The 18,320-nt window shown below is 40.3% G+C and overlaps 1 protein-coding gene across 1 annotated transcript in view; it reads left to right on the top strand.

The window, feature by feature from the left end:
• SH3GL2 (SH3 domain containing GRB2 like 2, endophilin A1) overlaps positions 1–18,320 on the top strand; it is a 220,498-nt gene that overhangs the window by 25,673 nt on the left and 176,505 nt on the right.

The raw sequence follows: 18,320 nt of genomic DNA on the forward strand, positions 1-18,320 counted from the left end.
TTGGTACTGGGCATGACACAGCGAGCAGAACTATGGGTCAGAAGGGACCCTACAAGTCATCTGCTCTGGCACTTGTGTTCGGCAGGTGAGAAGGCAGGTCCCCAGGGAGGTGATTTGCCCACTTCGTTGGTGGCTGTAGTGTGTGCGAACGCGTGTGTGTGCATGCGCATTTGGTTCTCTAGGTTCATAGAAGTGTGGTTATTCTGTCTAATGACTATATGGATAGTATTTCCTTTTATCCCTTCTAAAACATCTTTTTTTAAATTCTTTTTTTTAAATATAATTTAATTTGCTTTGATTTTCAGTGTTCAGTGACAGCCTCTGGCTCCCCCAGTCTTTGGTGGAGGCTGGGTAAGGAACAGTAAGAAGTAGGACGTAGAGTCATACTGCCTGGGTTCTGCTCTTGTACCCAGATTCACAGAGGGTTAAATTCTCCAATCCTGTTTCTGAGTCTATAAAATGGAAATTATACCAGTATTCCATGAGGGTGTTATGTGAATTAATTGAGTTGACCCCTATTAGGCACTTAGTTTAGTGTTCTTGCACAAAAATAAGTAACAGATGAGTATTAGCCGTTGATCACTATTGTCTTGTTCTTGTATTGTTGTTTTGTTGTTGCTGTTACCAGCTTCTGCTGCAAGGAGGATGGGGGGCAGAGGCCTTGGGAATGAGGCTCAGTGGTAATCACCTGTTGGCTCCCTCTTTTTAGCCAAACTGCTAATCTGTGTTAACCAGTGTGAAACAGGGGGATGAAATGCTCATCTTGCTGCGGTGATTGTGAAGGGAGGGACTGACTGCATGCTTGGCCATGCTAGTAATCTCATCAGTCTTCGTGCTGAGGGCAGGTCACTGCAGGCACGATCCCTGGGCTCTGTCAGGTCATGGTCTTCAAGGGCGTGCTGAGAGCAGATATGCTAATCTCTGATCTCTGGCTGAGGGTGCAGATGTGTTCTCTTGGGTCTGCTTTCCAGGCCCCCGACTCCTTTGGGTCAGTCATCCCCAGAAATGGTCAGCCTGCAGGTGGAGTTTGGCTGAGTTTGAAGCATGGAAGGAAGTATTAGTGTCATTGTGCAAATACTTGTGTTTCTGACCCTGGATGAAAAGCATCCCCTCACTACTGACTCATGCTTTTTAGCTCTTTTTTTCCTTACTCGGTTCTACCAGCTTGTGGGGGAAGACTTCATCCAGATTTGAGATTACCAGGGAGGTCATTTGTGCTCAGGGAAGATTCCTTCAACAAATGAGTATTGAGCATCTGTGTGCCTAGCAGGGAGTAGGTGGCTGGAGATGGAAAGGGAATTAAGCGACCTTGCCCTGGGGCAGTTCAGCAGTCTGTGGTCAGCCTACAGTCCTAGCTCTTGAGAACTGGGCAAGAACCAGGCAGAGATGATTTTCTTAGGCCAGGCAACTCCTGGGTGAGGAGGACTAGAGCCAGTGTTGCAGTTGTAGCATGTGTTATTTCAATATGTGTGTGTTTGTGTTGAGTGTATGTATAAGTGTTCACACATAAGTGAAAAATACATATGATAGATTGCTTGTCAAAAAATGAATGGCATGCTATCTGTCGTAGTCTGTGACATCCCTAAAGAACCTCTCAGTATTCCAGACCTCCAAACTGGGTGAATCCAGAATGACTTGAAACCTGGTGCCAGAATGGGCAGAGGACACGGCCTCTGTCTGGGTCTGTGCATACTCACCCATATCAGGCCCCTGGGCACTGAGTAGACTTGGAGTTTCATTAAAGTCAACAAATAATTTTATCTGCTCTAAACTTTCTACACTGGACTCCATGATCACTCTCACTAATGGCTTATTCATTTTTCAAGTAGTCTGATCTAGTGGTTCTCAGCCCTCACTGCTGAGTTAGCATCTCTTCGGTGAACTTAAAAAAAAAAAAAAATCATACCCCATGCCTCTCCAGACCAGATGAAGGAGAAGCTTCCCAAGTGATACCAACACGCAGCCTGAGCTGAGCACCATTAGCCCATCCTTTGCTTAAATAGCATCCAGTCTCCCTTTGGGTTGATGTGAACTATGCTAGTCTTCTTGGCTTAATGGCCCATTGGTGTAGCAGTTGGGTTTCTTCTTGTTAGCCATCCCGAGAGGTTTGAACTAGGAGACATAAAGCTAAAATCAGTTTAGAAAGTTTATTATCAGATTTAATTGATGTCTTTGGTGAAACGATAACTCAGTATTCTTCCAGGGTCTGTGCCACCTGACATTTTCTCTCGGACATTTTCCTTTTTCTCCATGAGGTAGGTAAAGGAGGGTTCAGTGTTAGGTGTTCCGTGTCCCGTGGTGCTGATAACTACCAACACACATGAATAAAATCGTGAAGTTCAAGGTGTGTCTTGAATAGCTTCATTTCTTACCTAGACAGCTCATTTCTGGCAGTGAAATGGCTGTTCAGAGCTGGAACATCAGCAGCCATGATCTTCCCTGAGTTCCTGTGAGAGATGGAAGCACCCCCCCTCAAACAGTGCTCCCAGAGGTGTGTGCTCCCCAGCTGATGCCCTTTCGTCCTCATCCTTGTGTAGGGGCTGCTATGGGGGAGGGGAAGTTGTGGCTCCCAGCAAAGGGCTATTTTACTCTGCTTCTTTAAAACAAGGACTCATTGAACTGAACTGTGAAGTCAAATAAATCCTATTAAGGCCTTTCACAGAGTATTTTTTGTATAGGCTCTCTATTCACAGTCCATATATTTACATCATATTAGAGAATGTGCAGTTAGCTATTTGACTTGTTTCTTCAGAATTGGAATGGCTGAAACTTTAGCTTGCTCTGAGAGCTTGCCTGTTGTGATTGTGTTTGTGTCCGTCTCCAGCAGAGTTGCCTCTCTTGAGATTATGTGAAAAATAAGTTTGTGTAACTTGGTCCCATCACAAGCTGATCCCACAGAGTCATAGGTTAAACACAGGTCATTTAATACTATATTGAATACTTTTTGTCCCAAACACTTGGGCTCAGTGCTGGATATATTGATATGATTTTTTTTTTTTACCCTGAAGAAATTAAGGATTTTTCTTTCTCTTTAGCCCATCTGTTGAATTTAAAATGGAATCCTTGTGTTTGCTGGCCTGACTTGCATTCGTAGGTAAACAACTGAGGAAGTTAGGTATTTAGAAATATATATATGTACATATAATATATATATAGAAGAATATGTATAAATATATATATTTTATATATAAAATTTTATTTTATATATAAAATATATATATTTGAATTTGAAATTTGGAAGCAGCCCTCTTCATGTTCAAACCTTAGTGTAGAAACTGTCAAAGGACACTTTTTTTTTAAACATCTTTTTTTTTTAATTAAACAGATTTTTATTTATTTATTTGACAGAGAGATCATAAGTAGGCAGAGCGGCAGGCAGAGAGAGAGAGAGGAGGAAGCAGGCTCCCTGCGGGGCATAGAGCCCGATGCAGGACTTGATCCCAGGACCCTGAGATCATGACCTGAGCCCAAGGCAGAGGCTTAACCCACTGAGCCACGCAGGCGCCCCAAAAGACACTTTGATAAACAGGTTTCATTCTCCCCCACCCAGATAGGCTGGAAGCAACAAGTATTTTCATTTTGAGTCATACTTTCTCAAGTGAAGTGACAATCTGTTGATGGGTGAAGCACAGTGATATTTTAAGCTGCTTTGACATTCCCTAGGAAAGCATTGTCAGGAACAGAGCCCTGATGTTTGAGAGTTCAACATGCTTTCATGATTCTTCACTGTTTCTCCTGACATAGGCATTTCAAGAAAGCAGATAAAATTATTCCAGGTTCCAGGCAAAGAAGCTGTCATCTGGATTTGAGGTTGAAATTAGGTTGAAAACGAATTGTTTTCAGTTATATACAAACGGAAATACAATTTAACTAAACCTTTTTAGTGCTGCTAGTCATGTAAGACACCTAAAGTTCCTGTGGAGGTGGCCTTCTTGCTCTTAATTCACAATAATGTAAAAAATGACGAATTTTTAGTACTACAGCTTTTTTTGGTGGATGGAGATCTATGAGACCCACTGACACATAAAGATGCTCTGCTCTTCCATTATCTTTATCCATGTGGTAAATAGATCCCAGCTCCGCTGCTTCCGTGTCACCCTGCTGGGGCCCTGGGGATGCGGAGCTGAAGAAGGCACCATCCTGCCCCTGAGTGGGCTTCCATCCATCAAGTGCTTGGCATTACTGAGCATTTCATGAACAGTCATCTCCATGGGCCCATGATGTTAGGAGTGGCACCCCCATGTACACACACCAGCAGAAGTGCAGAGAGGTAAGAGTTTCCTCAAGATCACAGTTTCTAAGAAGGAGAATTAGGATCCAAACCCAGGCTGTCCAGTCTGAGCATCAAGTAGTTTAGATCAGAGTTTTCTGGGATTTTGTGAGGGAGGGTTGAGACCAAAGCGAAGGAGCAAAGATGTTTAGCCTTGTGTTTAAGCACCTCCATTGAGGCACTCTTTTTGGGTCATGGTCTTTACCCATAAGTCTGACAGGTATGAAGGTGGCAAATCAAATGCCTGCGGAAGCCAGCCAGGCAGAGGATTGAAGCCTGCAGGGGCACAGGGGTGAGCTGGGGAGCCCCCCAACGGGGCAGCTTCTGCAGCAGTAGCCCAGGAAGGTGAGCCCAGCATGGCTGATCTTGAGTAGGGCAATTGATTAAAAGTTTAAAAAACATCCGTGGGTCTTGAAAATAGGTCTTTGGGCCGTATCAAGTTTGCAAGTCTCTAATGTGCAACCCCGGGCATGTACTTAAAAGGATTTGGAGGAGAATTATTAAGCATGTGGAAAAAATAGTTACAGATCCTGTTACAGAACTCTGGCTGAGGTCTGTAAGGCTGCCCCCTGAGAAGGGCATGTGCTTCCTAGCACACCCCTGCTTGGGCTGCCCTTGGTGGGTGGGAGACTCCTGGAAACCACAGCAACGACTGTCGCAAGATGGGCTGCACCAGCGCTTCTCCCTGAGGCATTTTGCTATTTCTGGACATGCCAGGCTCCTAACAACCATACTTTGTGAGGCGGGGGACTGCACAAGTGTTTATTTGTAATTAGGGTGGAACCCTTGGTACCACTAAATCGGATTTTTCTTAAGTGATGGCTCTGTTATACTATTACCGTATGCTGTTTTTTAGTGAGGGAGGGGCAAAGGGAGAGGGAGAGAGAGAGAATCTTAAGCAGGTTCCACACCCAGCATGGAGCCTGACCCAGGCTCCATCTCAAAACCTGAGATCATGACTTGACCCAAAATTAAGAGTCGGATGCTTAACCCACTGAGCCACCCAGGCGCCAATTAAAATTGTCTGCACTTCTAATTCCACAGGTGTGGATTTGATATGAGGCCCCACCTTATTCTCACTGTGCAACTGTGGGAAAGTTCTACCTTTTCAAAATTCAGCTTCCTCAGGTATTGAAAGGATTCAGTGTCTAAATGCACATAAGAGGTTGGCATAGGGCAAATGATAGTTTCCTTTCTTTTTACTCTTTTAATTGATTTCTTGATTAATAGAAGTAACAAAAGAATATTCTGATCAGTACTGTGTGTGAGCACAGGGCTTTGATTCTGTTTCCAGTATGTTCTGGCCAACATGCATCTGCTAGGGCATTAGAGGAATAAAAGATGGAAGTTAAAGACTTCTTATTCTTCTCAAGGAGTTTGATTTACGCTGAGAGACCCATAAAAGCGTTTGTTTGACTGTGGGATTAGTTTAAGTGGTTAATGTATTTGGAATAGCTATGGTGACTTTAACAGGGGTGGTGAAAGCAACCTGAAATGGACACTGAGAACTTTGGGGAAACCTTTACACTGTTCAAGCGTATACTTTAGGAAACTGGGGTGTAAGCATTGTGATGGTTGAATAATGTCTGGATTTTGTCAGCAGGTGGCAGGGGTTTGGGCAGTGGGAGGGTAGGTCAGGGAGAGGAGGATAAATTTCACATGAAGTTTTTAAGCAAAGCCATTCTAGAGTAAATTTTCCAAAGTTTTGTTTTTATTTTTTTTTAAAGATTGATTGATTGATTGATTGATTTGACAGAGATCACAAGTAGGCAGAGAGGCAGTCAGAGAGAGGGGGGGGGGAAGCAGGCTCCCTGCCAAGCAGAGAACCTGATGTGGGGCTCGATCCCAGGACCCTGGGATCATGACCTGAGCCAAATGCAGAGGCTTTAACCCACTGAGCCACCCAGGCACCCCGAGTTTTGTTTTGTTTTAAGTTCTCTTCTATAAAATAGCTTGCTGACTCACAGGTAGAATTGTGATAAAAATAGGGTGGTGCCTTCTCAAAAGGAGACCTTCTCTTACGTTACACAAACACTTTTTCAAATGAATACATTATAAGGGCACCTGGGTGGCTCATTTGTTAAGTGTCCGCCTTCAGCTCAGGTCATGATCCCAGGGTCATGGGATCGAGCCCCACATCAGGCTCCCTGCCTGGTGGGAAGCCTGCTTCTCCCACTCCCCTGCTTGTGTTCCCTCTCTTGCTGTCTCTCTCTCTGTCAAATAAAAAAATAAATAAAATCTTTAAACAAACAAAAAAACCAGTTCCTTAAGAAAAACATTATTAGTTATCTTTTTCTTTAGGTTGTGGGCTCCTTGGACTGAAGTTAATATAGTTGAAAAATTACTGTGTAAATAGAGAGAGGATGTAAATAATACCACTGTATTAAATAAGGCTTTCATTTCTTTGCAGTAAAGATTATTTTCTTAAATTGGCAATTAACTGTTTTTCCTGTTTCCCTGCTGTGCTTGTTCATTATAAAAAATTTCATTTCATAAAAAATGAAAACAGCTTTTAAATTAGTTTGTGATGTTCGCAGTGTAGACCTTATATAATTAATATAACCTTGCAAATAGAAGATATGCTTTATCAGTCTTATTTCATAAAGTTTGATTATTTTGTTGTAAGGAAATGCACAAGTAGAGTAATTCCATATGATTTTGACTGTCTTATAATAACTAAGTGAATAGCTTTTTAAAATCTTCTAAACTTGTTTTTGAAGCTGTTTTTAGAGAAATAGATAATAAATTCTGTATTTCTTGAATATTTTCATTATTATGAAAGTGACTTCTGAGGTTAATTTTTATGGTATAAGTATGGGTTCATGATAGACATATATAGTATATTTTGATTTCTTTTTGCTTTTGGTTGGAATTGTTCATGAAAACTAAAATATATTCTACGGCAAAATAAGCTTTCTCTTATCCTCTGGACACTACAACTTAATAGAAAAGAAAGCGCATTTAGAACTCTGCTGACTCAGGTTCCTTCTGGCTAGAGCATAATCAGGGACCTTGATGTTCAGGTTATCGCAGTCATATATGTGAGATGTGTGTGCAGTGAGTTTGGGACATCATATCTCAGACTCTATGACCACTAACCAGAGCTCCCTGTTATGAAGCTCACGATCTCATTCTGACAATCTCATAGGAAGCCGGTGGATCCCTAAGACATGGCCCGAAGTGTTTACTGCCTCTCAGAACATGTCCAGTTAACCTTGATCACTGAAGTCTTCCTTCTCTAGGAACTGGCCATGCCTTCACTAAACCGTATTAGAAGAGGATGAGAAGGGGGCTTGTCTTGACTTCTCTCTGCCCACAGAAGGAGTAGCGGGAATTGCCAGCTCCCCAGATCTTGTCTTCTCTCTGCGGTTCTGTGACTGGTAGGACAGGGAGGAAAAGCCCTTCCTGGGATACTCTTGTGGCTGGACTTGGGACAGTAGTTTTTGCCAGTGCTTTAGGATATGTCAGGGGTTCATATATGTGGTATGATATCTGTAGGGTGTGAAGGACGCAAAACCCCTTTAGCCTTACCAAACCTGGGAACTTGCCATAAATGCAGAATCTCAGGCTCCACCCTAGACATAAGGAATCCTAATTTGCACTTCAATAAGTACTTCAGGTGATTTTATTGTATACCAAGTTTGGGAAGCACCAGCTCCAGAATACAGAGGATAAGAGATCCTATAGTTGAAAATAAGTTCGGAGTATGTGTGTGTGTGTATGTCTGTGAGGATGCATTTCATTTTGTGTATGTAAATGTGTGTGTGTGTTCATCTCATGGTATTTTTGTAAAAATAACAGATTTTGAAATATAGTTCACAAACCATGTAATTTACTCATTTCAGGTATACAATGGGGGACACCTAGGTGGCTCATTTGGTTAAGTATCTGCCTTTGGGTCATGATCTCAGTGTCCTGGGATTAAGTCCAGCATGAGGCTCCCTGCTCAGTGGTTGAGTCTGCTTCCTCCTCTCCCTCTGACCCTCCCCCTGCTCCTGTTCTCTCTTTTTCATTCTGTGTCAAATAAATAAATCTTAAAAAAAAATAAAGTTTACAATGGAATGGTTTTTAGTATATTCACAGACTTGTACAACCATGAACATAGTCAATTTCAGTACATTTTTGTCACCCCAAAGAGAAAACCTATACGCACTAGCACACACTGACCATTCCTCCCAAAGCCTACCCCTTTTCCTGAAAGCCGCTGACAATCACTCATGCACTTCAGCCTTTATGGACTAGATTTGCCTATTCTCTACCTTTCATATATGAAAGAAATCATGCAATACGTGGTCTTGTGTGTCTGAATTCTCTCAGCATAATGTTTTCAAGCTCCATCCATGTTGTGGCATGTATCAGTACTTCTTTCTGTTGCTGTGATTTTACCCACCTTAAGTTTACTCTGAGCAGGAGTAAAGAGATGCTGCCTTTTTTCTTATCCTTGATGAGCTTAAGACAGTCTTGTTGTTGTAGAGTAAGAGTTGACAAGAGTGACTTCTTAGTGTAACCATTGCTTTTCTAATGTCACAAGCTCTGTGATCTGAGAACTATGTGACAGTGAAATACTAGGAGCATTGTTACATGCTTTCAATTGAAGAAATAAGATATTTTCCTTCCAAGTGAAGTTTTAATTCCTTAATTTTCAACCACTATTTCCATAAAAGCAGTGGTATGCCATCCATGCTCTGCTGAAAACTATGCTTGTCTTTACAAAATATCCAGCTGATGTTGGTGAAAATTAAAATGACAAAATATTGTGTTCAGATAAATAGCAACAATGGCTATATTTTTGGCAAGAACCACACGATTGTCCCTCCCCCAAGCTGTCTGTTCCCTTCCGTTCTGAATGTTTGGAAATTTTCAGCGTCCCGGAGGAAGACAGCATTTTTTCCTTTGTTGTCTGTGCTAAGCTCTGAAAATTTTATTTGTCAAATAGAAGACAAATTTGTTTTCCTTTAAATATCCAAAGACCTTTTAAGGAATCTGTCATACAGAATATCTTATCAATTTGGGGAAAATCTTTGCTTGACTCTTGGGCCTTCCAATGATCATTTCATAATGTACTCAGAGTGTGGTGACCAGGAAAAGAATGACAGAAAAATGTTTTTATATCTATAGAGAAGTCATTTTAGCATTTCACTGCTCTGTTGATTGTTGATCCAGCATTTGGAAATGCTTATTTTGGTTTTTAGCAACATGAAAAGCTTTCCCTTTCCTTCTTCTCTCCTCCCTAAGCTCATGTTAATGCCACTAAATAACCAGTGTCCTTTTGGCTGGCTGCCTGGTAAACCAAATGACTGACAACAATACTGGAGATCTTGTGTGGTCACTTTCTAAAGGGTTTTGTGCTTCTTTTATACTCTTGTCTGCCTCTCCTTCTTTGGTGGGTAGACTCAATTATTCGGCTCTGTTTGAGAAGGCTCTGGGCAAAATGCCACTCATCTATCTTTTCAACTTTTGAGGACATGCTTTCTTAACAGATTTCTTTGGGATATAAGTTTCTTTCTTTAAACTGACTACTCCTTTTCTAGGTGCTCTAAAATGCTGATTGTTCTCAGCAAATCACAAATATTCAGGTCTTTTTCAGTGACTTGTCAAAGTTGCTGTGGTGTGTATGTACATTTTTGTGTAAAAGGCTGCGAGTGCATGGTTTCCAAGAAGAGAAAAAAGATAAAAACCCTTGCCCCCTCTTGACTTGGAAATTAACATGAGCGCATTAGCCAGATCCCTCTGTTGGGGGAAATAGGAAAGATTGGATAGATTCCTATGTCAAGGAAATTGACTTGGCTGGATTTCAGGTAGCAGGATGAGCTGGCCCACTAAAGATCTGTGTCAGTATCTTTAGTGGCCCTGGAATTGGGACAGGGTAACTATTTTTTGTAGTATGTTAGTCTCTAGGGAAAAAGGACAGGAAACCAACATTCCGTGTATCTATTGGAATCGATGTATCAAGGAGTGTTGTATAAACACTATACATGTTCTTGTGTAAAAACAACGCTGTGAGCTATGTATTGCTATTTTTCTATTATTATTATCATCACCATCACTTTTTTATGAATGGGGAAACTGAGGCCCAGAGAAGTTAAGTTTGTTTAAGTTCTGTGCCTCGGCATTGGGTGATAGAGGTTGCTCCCTCCAAAGCTAGTGTCTTTTTCTCCCCGGTGAGATTTGTCTACGCTCTTCTCTGCTTATGCTCTTTATTTATTTATTTAATTAATTTATTTGTTTTTAAAGATTTTTATTTATTTATTTGACAGACAGAGATCACAAATAGGCAGAGAGGCAGGCAGAGAGAGAGGAGGAAGCAGGCTCCCTGGTGAGCAGAGAGCCCGATGCGGGACCCTGGGATCATGACCTGAGCTGAAGGCAGAGGCTTTAACCCACTGAGCCACCCAGGAACCCCTGCTCATGCTCTTGAAAAGGTGTAGTTATGATGATAACAGGTTGATGAAAAAACAATCAGATATGGGACAAAAATACAGATCCCTTAACTAAAATTCAAATTTTTCTGCACCCACATCACTACACAGTAGCATTTCAAAGTATAGGAGCAGTCTTTCCTGACCTCCAGGGACTAGTGGTGCTAAGCTGCCCATGACATACCTTGATTAGGGAGAGTGTCCCATCAGATTCATCTGAGAATGCCCTCCTCTCCCTGATGCAAAGGTCCTTTCTTGCTGTGGCCCTTTCTAACTCCTCTGGCTGTGTGGTGCCTGCTCACAGTTCTATGTGACTGGTAGTGACACTCCTGAGTGTCTCTTGCCCAATTTGGAGAATCAAAGGTTGACATCCTGATGATCACCCTCCTGTGGGCGGAGGCAATGGACCTGCCCAACGTCTGTTTTGCAGACAGTGTTTTCTGATGCCTTTTAGCAGTTCTCAAACCATGTAATTTATCAGCTAGATTTTTTATGAATAAATTGGGCCTTAAAAAAAAAAAAAACCTGTGTAATCTTTCCATCTGTAGCATTTCCCCTTACAACACCTTGGTTTTTTATTCCTCCTGTGAATACGTGTTCATTGTGAACAACTTAGAACAAAAGTTACATGGAAAAACCACTACCCCATTATGAAGAGACCCTTATTAAAATAATTCTATATTTCTTTTCTATAGAAAAATATTAATGCTAATCTTGTAGTCAGTCAAATAGCAGTGTAATCATTTCAGTCAGTTGACATTTTACTCTAGTAGTTCAAAAAATAGTTCTCCCCAATTTTGCTTTCTTTAGTGCATGGTAGGTTGTAGTCCTGTGGATAAGAAGGTTAAAACTTATGCTCAGTGGCAGGACCCCAGGGAGAATCAGGATTCTGCCTTCTGCAGGTCTCTCTCTCATTGATGCAGCAGTGGAGAGCTACCTACCCATTATTCTGTTTATCCCACATCTATCTTAATGTTTTGAGGAAAACTCATTTACTAAGCTGTTGTGTATATACCTGTATCACACAGAGGATGAAGGTCTTAGGTTCCTAGAAAAAATATAAACTAGGAAGCTTTAGGGTTTTTTAAAAAAGAAATACAACATTGGCAAAGAGGCTTGATGGCTTTCTGTGATATCCACAATGAATCAGTGACCCATTTTTCAGGAAGGTTGGCAGCTGCCTTTTGTTCCATTGGAGGGGAAACATATATGGGTACAACTTCAACTGTAGCTAATTGGTTGTAGTGAGGCTTTTTAAAAATTGAAATCAACAAGGAGAAATCTGCTGGAATGACTTCTCTATGCACTAGACTAATAAAAGAAGCTGTTTTTTTGTTTGTTTGTTTCTTATTGTGGAGGTGTGTTTTTATTTTTGCTAAGTGGTGGAGGAGGGAGGGAAGAGCCTGAGGGTTTGGGAGTTCAAGGAGACTACAAATGGAGAGCAAAGCAAATAGGTAGATTTTGATTATATATGAAATCATGAGGGGGAGAATAAAATAGTGTTACTATTCATCAAAATTATTTTTCCCATTTAAAAAACAATCACTTTCAGCATCATACATTGAGACAGTAAGTTCCTTGTATTGCCTCTTTATTAATAGAGCCTGCTGTTTTAGTAGATTATTGCATCTTTAATTTTTGTTCTAAAGAGACTGGTAAAAATAGTTCATGTACTTATTTTTTATTTTAATTTTCTTTCCAAAAATTAAGCATAGTGTAAAAGGTTAGATACTGTTATATCTATTCTATTCTGCCTGGCTGGTCTTCAGCAGAGGCAACCAGTGTTATGTTATCCCATGTTTCCATCCAAAGATGGCATGTTGGCAAATGTGTATGTTTTCTTCCCCTCCCTCCCTTCCTTTCTTATACAAAAATGCTGGCATGCAAAATATAATACTCTGTATCTGTTTATTTTCACTTCATGTACCTTGTAGATTATTCTGTATCAGTACATTGAGAGTTCCCTCATTGTTTCATGGTTGGGTAATAATCTATTCTATTATTATTATTATTTTTTAAGATTTTATTTATTTATTCGACAGAGAGAAATCACAAGTAGGCAGAGAGGCAGGCAGAGAGAGAGGAGGAAGCAGGCTCCCTGCTGAGCAGAAAGCCCGATGCGGGGCTCGAACCCAGGACCTGGGATCATGACCTGAGCCGAAGGCAGTGGCTTAACCCACTGAGCCACCCAGGCGCCCCTAATCTATTCTATTATTATGCCATAATTTACTTAACCGCTGTGCCACTGGCAGATGTTTAAGATGTTTTCAGTTTGCTCTTTTAAACAATGCTGCAGCTTATAAAATTGGGCACATAGGTAGATTTGTTTAGAAAGAAGTAGAAACCAAGAGCTGAAAGATGGTTTTAAGATTGTCCCTGGATGTTAGATCTCTGTCATTGTTTCACAACCGGTGCTCCTTGGAACACTTGTCAGGAAGGCAGATGTTATTGGAGCAGAAAGAAAACAGGATTTAATAGCCAAGTAAGCTAGGGAAATGTGGTATTTCCTTTTTTCTCTTGGAGTTTCATAAAAGAATTAGCATATTAAAGATTTAAAATACTTAATGTGGTTCTAACAAGGGCAACAGAAAACCATCAAAGATAATTTTTCAGGCTTATTTGAGCATCATATATTTCAAGGTGCTTATTAACATGTGTCAATACAGTTTGAGGGAAAAATCAGTTTGGGGAATGTTGACCTGTGTGATTCCTCCCTGTCTTCCGGATTACACAGATAGAAAAACTAGCTAAACTTTTTTTTTTTTTTTTCCCAGCTGACAGATTGCTTGCCTTTGGAGTCCCGTTTCTTGACACCTGTAGCTTGCACACCTCTCTGATCCTAATGCTTAATGTGAGAAATGCTTTGCTTGGAAACTTGTATGTCAGGACCTTCTTGTGTTGGTGAGCATGAAGGCAGGTGGCATTAGATATTCTGGTTGGACCTGGTGTGATCTGAAGCTGGAAGTAATGAGACCATGTACTTGGGGACAAAAGCAAGAAGTTCATTTTTCTGGGGCTTGGGGTTTAGTAGGAGATAGAGGAGAGTGGTCAGGCTTTATAAAGTAAGCAGCATTCTAGCAGAAGTTGCAGTTGGGAGTTCTGCTGTGGAATATAGAGTGGAAAGCCATACATATTCTTTTGCTCTAGTGTACTAGCTCTCAGCCAGGTTCTCCACAATCCCTCTCCCACCCAGGGACATTTGACAGTGTCTAGAGATGTTTTTGGTTATCATGATGGGAAAGGTGCTTTTTGTATCTGGTAGAGATAAAGGATACTGCTAAACATTCTACAGTTATACAGGGCAAAACATTGAGAATTATGCAGTCCAAAATGTCAGCAACACTCCATTGATAAACCTGCTCTGGTGGGATCCTGCCAGAGTTGGGGACTTAGTAAATTATCAGCATTTCTTTGTCCAAACATCTGAAGTGGCATAAAATGACCATGTATCATTTTGGACTGCTGCTGCTGTGATGCTCATGTTTGCTATTGTAGATTCAGGACTCCTTATTCACAGTTCTGCAGTTTAAAAAGCTCTGGAACTGTGAAGTTAATTCATAATTTATCGCTAAAACCTTACCTGCGTTGACTTCTCTGATGAGGGTTCCAGGGAGTCTTGATTTACTTTATTTTGTGTGAATGTGTTTGTAGGCTCTTAGCCCAGATCTGGCTTGAGGTTTTATATAGAATTTTGGTGCAGTGTCTTATCTTTCTAAAATGTGAGAAATTCTGTATTTGAAAACATTTTGAGCCCCAAGCTTCCAGATAAGGGGTTGTGAATTTATATGTCGAACTAAATTTTTGCCTAATTTGGTTTCTTTTAAGAAATTAGTTATTTAGTGATATTTACTGATTTTTTTACTCCAAAAATGATACAGGATCACTGTGAAGAATTTGATGAGTACAAAAGAAAAAATATTAACAGCCATCTGTGCAGTGCCTGCAGTGTGTCCGGAGCTGTTCTCCGTGCTTTACACGTATTAACCGAGTCTATCTTCAGAATTCTTTTGTTCTTACAAGTGAAGAAACTGTGACATAATGACTTGCCCAAGATCCCATATCTAGTAAATAGCAGAGCTGAGCTTTAAATTCTGGTACAAAGAGAAAAATCATCCATCATCTCAACAGCTAGAGAGGTTAATTTCTTAAACAGTTAAGAGAGTAGTTGAGTGAACTGTAATTTACTTAAATAATTTTCTGTTGTTGGGCATTTGGCCTGTTTTCAGTTTTTCACAATAGAACATTGGCATGAACACATTTGTATATAAATGTTTGTCCACATCTCTGATTGTTTCTTTAGGGAATATTTCTAAAGAGAGTTGCTTAGTCAGAGTGCATAATTTATTATGAATTCTTCATATATGTTGCAAAACATGCCAGTTTTATACTCCTACCAGCACTGCACCCACATCAGCACTGAATGCTAACATTTCTTCCCCTGACTTCTGATTCTGAGATGTGGTATCTTGGTGTTTTCTGAAATGAGACAGATGGATGGACAGTTTTTGTATTTGTCAGGATACTAGGGTTAAACAAAAATCCCAGGTGGGCACCTGGGTGGCTCAGTGGGTTAAGCCTCTGCCTTCAGCTCAGGTCATCATCTCAGGGTCCTGGGATCGAGTCCCGCATTGGGCTCTATGCTTGGCAGGGAGCCTGCTTCCTCCTCTCTCTTTCTGCCTGCCTCTCTGCCTACTTGTGATCTTGCTCTGTCAAATAAATAAATAAAATCTTAAAAAAAAAAATCCCAGGGGCACCTGGGTGGCTCAGTCCATTAAGCATCTGTCTTTGGCTCAGGTCATGACCCCAGGGTCCTGGGATCGAGCCCTGCATTGGGCTTTCTGCTCATAGGGAGCCTGCATCTCCCTTTCCTCCCTGCTTGTGCTCTCTCTCACTATCCCGTTCTCTCTCAAATAAATAAATAAAATCTTAAAAAAAAATCCCAGGAAGACACCCAAATTAAGTAAAAACAACTGATTTTTAAAACTTCACATTTTATTTTATTTTATTTTTAATTAACATATAGTGTCACATTATAACATAACATATAATGTAACATATAATGTTTCAGGGGTACAGGTCTGTGATTCATCAGTCTTACACAATCCACAGCACTCATCATAGCACATGCCCTCTCCAATGTCCATCCCCCAGCCACCCCATCCTTCCCCCCTCACCCCCTAACAACCCTCAGTTTGTTTCCTGAGATTAAGAATCTCTTATGGTTTGTCTGCCTCTCTGGTTTCATCTTGTAAAGCTTTACATTTTAAAAAATAATATTTTGTAGCCAGTTTCTTTTCAGATTGATCCATACAGTTAATTTGAGGCTCCATTTTAAGTTATCATGAAGAGTTGGCAGAAATAAGAATGTCCGGCGTTGGGGACGTTCAGGTCAGAATCTTATTGCCATGTGATCATTGTCTGACTAAAATGGCATTTGAATAAATACTTATGCGGTGCTTATCATGTGCCACACACTGTACTTTGTGTTGATGATGCAGTAAGGAATAAGTTTATAATAAAAATAATAGCAGAAGCTGGTGGCTTCTCAGGTGTCAGGCACTGTTCTAATACACTGTTTAGTGTATTAACTCGCTCACAGGAAGCCTATAAGGTCAGGACTATTATTATGTCCAGGCGACTGATGACACTGAACCAAAGCACAGGGAGCATAAATCACGTGGTTATAGACATACAGCTACTAAGTGGCAGAATCAGGTTCTGAACCCAGGCAAAGCCTGACTGTTCTGGTTGAGAGGCAGGCATTAGGGGACTGGTGCAGGAATGGGTATGAGAAAATACTGACTTTAGCTGGCAATCCAGCAGAGAAATGGAAAGAGTTGCAGAGAAATGGAAAGATCAGAAAGGTTTTTTTAAAAGATGGAATTCATCAGATTGGATGTGAAAGAAGGGGAACTAGTGTAGGTTTTCTGGTGTGAGTAACTTGTTCAATGGTGATACCATCTGTTGGGTGGGGAAGATCAGGGAAGAGAAAGGAGCATGTCTTTGAGGGAAGCAGAGATGATTTTAGTTTTGGATTGGTTAGATCAGAGGGGTCTGAAAGATGGAGATGCCAAGAAGGCCGTTATATCTGAAATAGGAGTTACTAGCTTGGAATTTGTCTTGGTAGTTTATCAGAAAATTATTTTCTTTAAATATTTGCAGTGTGTAACTTATGAGAAGGTTTTGCAGCTTTAAAAGATATTGACAAAGTGTCATTTGATGGCTGTGGTTTTCATTTATCAATCACGTAAAAATTTATGTCATTTTACTACCCTTTTAAACACTTACATTATTGCCTATAAGTAACTTTATAATGTTGTTTTACCATTTCGATAATCAACAATGTGAATGAGTAGATTATTACCATTTTTCTTTATTGTAGATAATTTTACAGCAGATGCCTTTGTGCATAAAACGCTTCCAGCACCCAGGATTATTTCTTTGGAGGAAGATTAGAACTAGAATTATTGGATCTTAGTACCTATGCAGAATTACTTTTTTTGCTAATTTATGTTCACCAAATAAGTGCAAGACTTACCTCTTACTCAGCCTGTGAGTTGAATGATCTTTGTGACACCATTATTTACTCTCTATTTTTTATAACATATTCTGTAATTGCAATCATATGATAGCTTTGTATACTGTATCTTCATTTCACTTTGATCAGTACCTGATTGGCACAGAATATTGCCAAGAATTTTTACAAAACTAATCAGATAAGAATGTGGAGATCGTGGTCACTGTTCTTTAACTCTGAAGTGTTGATGCCAGGATACTTAAAATCGTTCAAGATTCAGTCTGCCAGGGTCTGGCTAAAGACAGCAGAAATACCTGGAATTGTATAAAAGATGCCTCTTCTTCGATGTGCATTTATCCTGTCTCCATGTGAAAAGTGGCAGAGATTTAAAGCTATTATGTGTGTAACTCAGGACAGTTCTCTGGTTATTTGGGGGCAAAATTAGAACGTCTTTTAGACTAGAATTACGCCAGTGATTTTGTCAGTTTTTGACTTTGTTTTCCACTTTTTCCCTGTAAAAATTTTACTCTCCAACTTTTAATTTCTAGTTTTTTCCTCTTTGGGTTTTTACAGCCAGTGTCAACATTCTGTGTAATTTTCTCAGAGTTATTAATTCCTGCCTCCAGAATCATGGTCTCTGTTGTTTTTTGATTATTCCCAAAAGAAATTTTGGGAAAACTAGGATCAAGCTATTTGTCATTCTGGAATTTTCTGCATTCATAAACTGGCCTTTTCCTTGTGACTTTTAATAGGAATTTGTGTTATGAGTTGTTATGAAAGGTTATTACTTAGGGATTATTTATTAATCTGGTTACTCGCCAGAGTGACACATTAAAAAAAAAAAGTTTGTCCACCCATCTGGTTCTTCCCATATCCTCCCAAACCATCATCAACCAGGAGAATTATAATATGCAAATAAGCCATCTGCAATGTCCAAATGAGAGGATAGTTTTAATTCTTTGTCAGAGTTCTGCCAGGGGCTGAGTAGTAATTTCAGTAGCTTTCTTAAGATGGAGAGGATCTCTTAAAAAGTACCTTGGTTAAAAATGTTCCCACAATAATAGGGACATTTGGAATTGGGTGCCCAGGTCACTTAATCAGTAGAAAATTTCCT

The sequence above is a fragment of the Lutra lutra genome, chromosome 13 (assembly GCF_902655055.1).
Source record: "Lutra lutra chromosome 13, mLutLut1.2, whole genome shotgun sequence".
Lineage (NCBI taxonomy): Eukaryota > Metazoa > Chordata > Mammalia > Carnivora > Mustelidae > Lutra > Lutra lutra.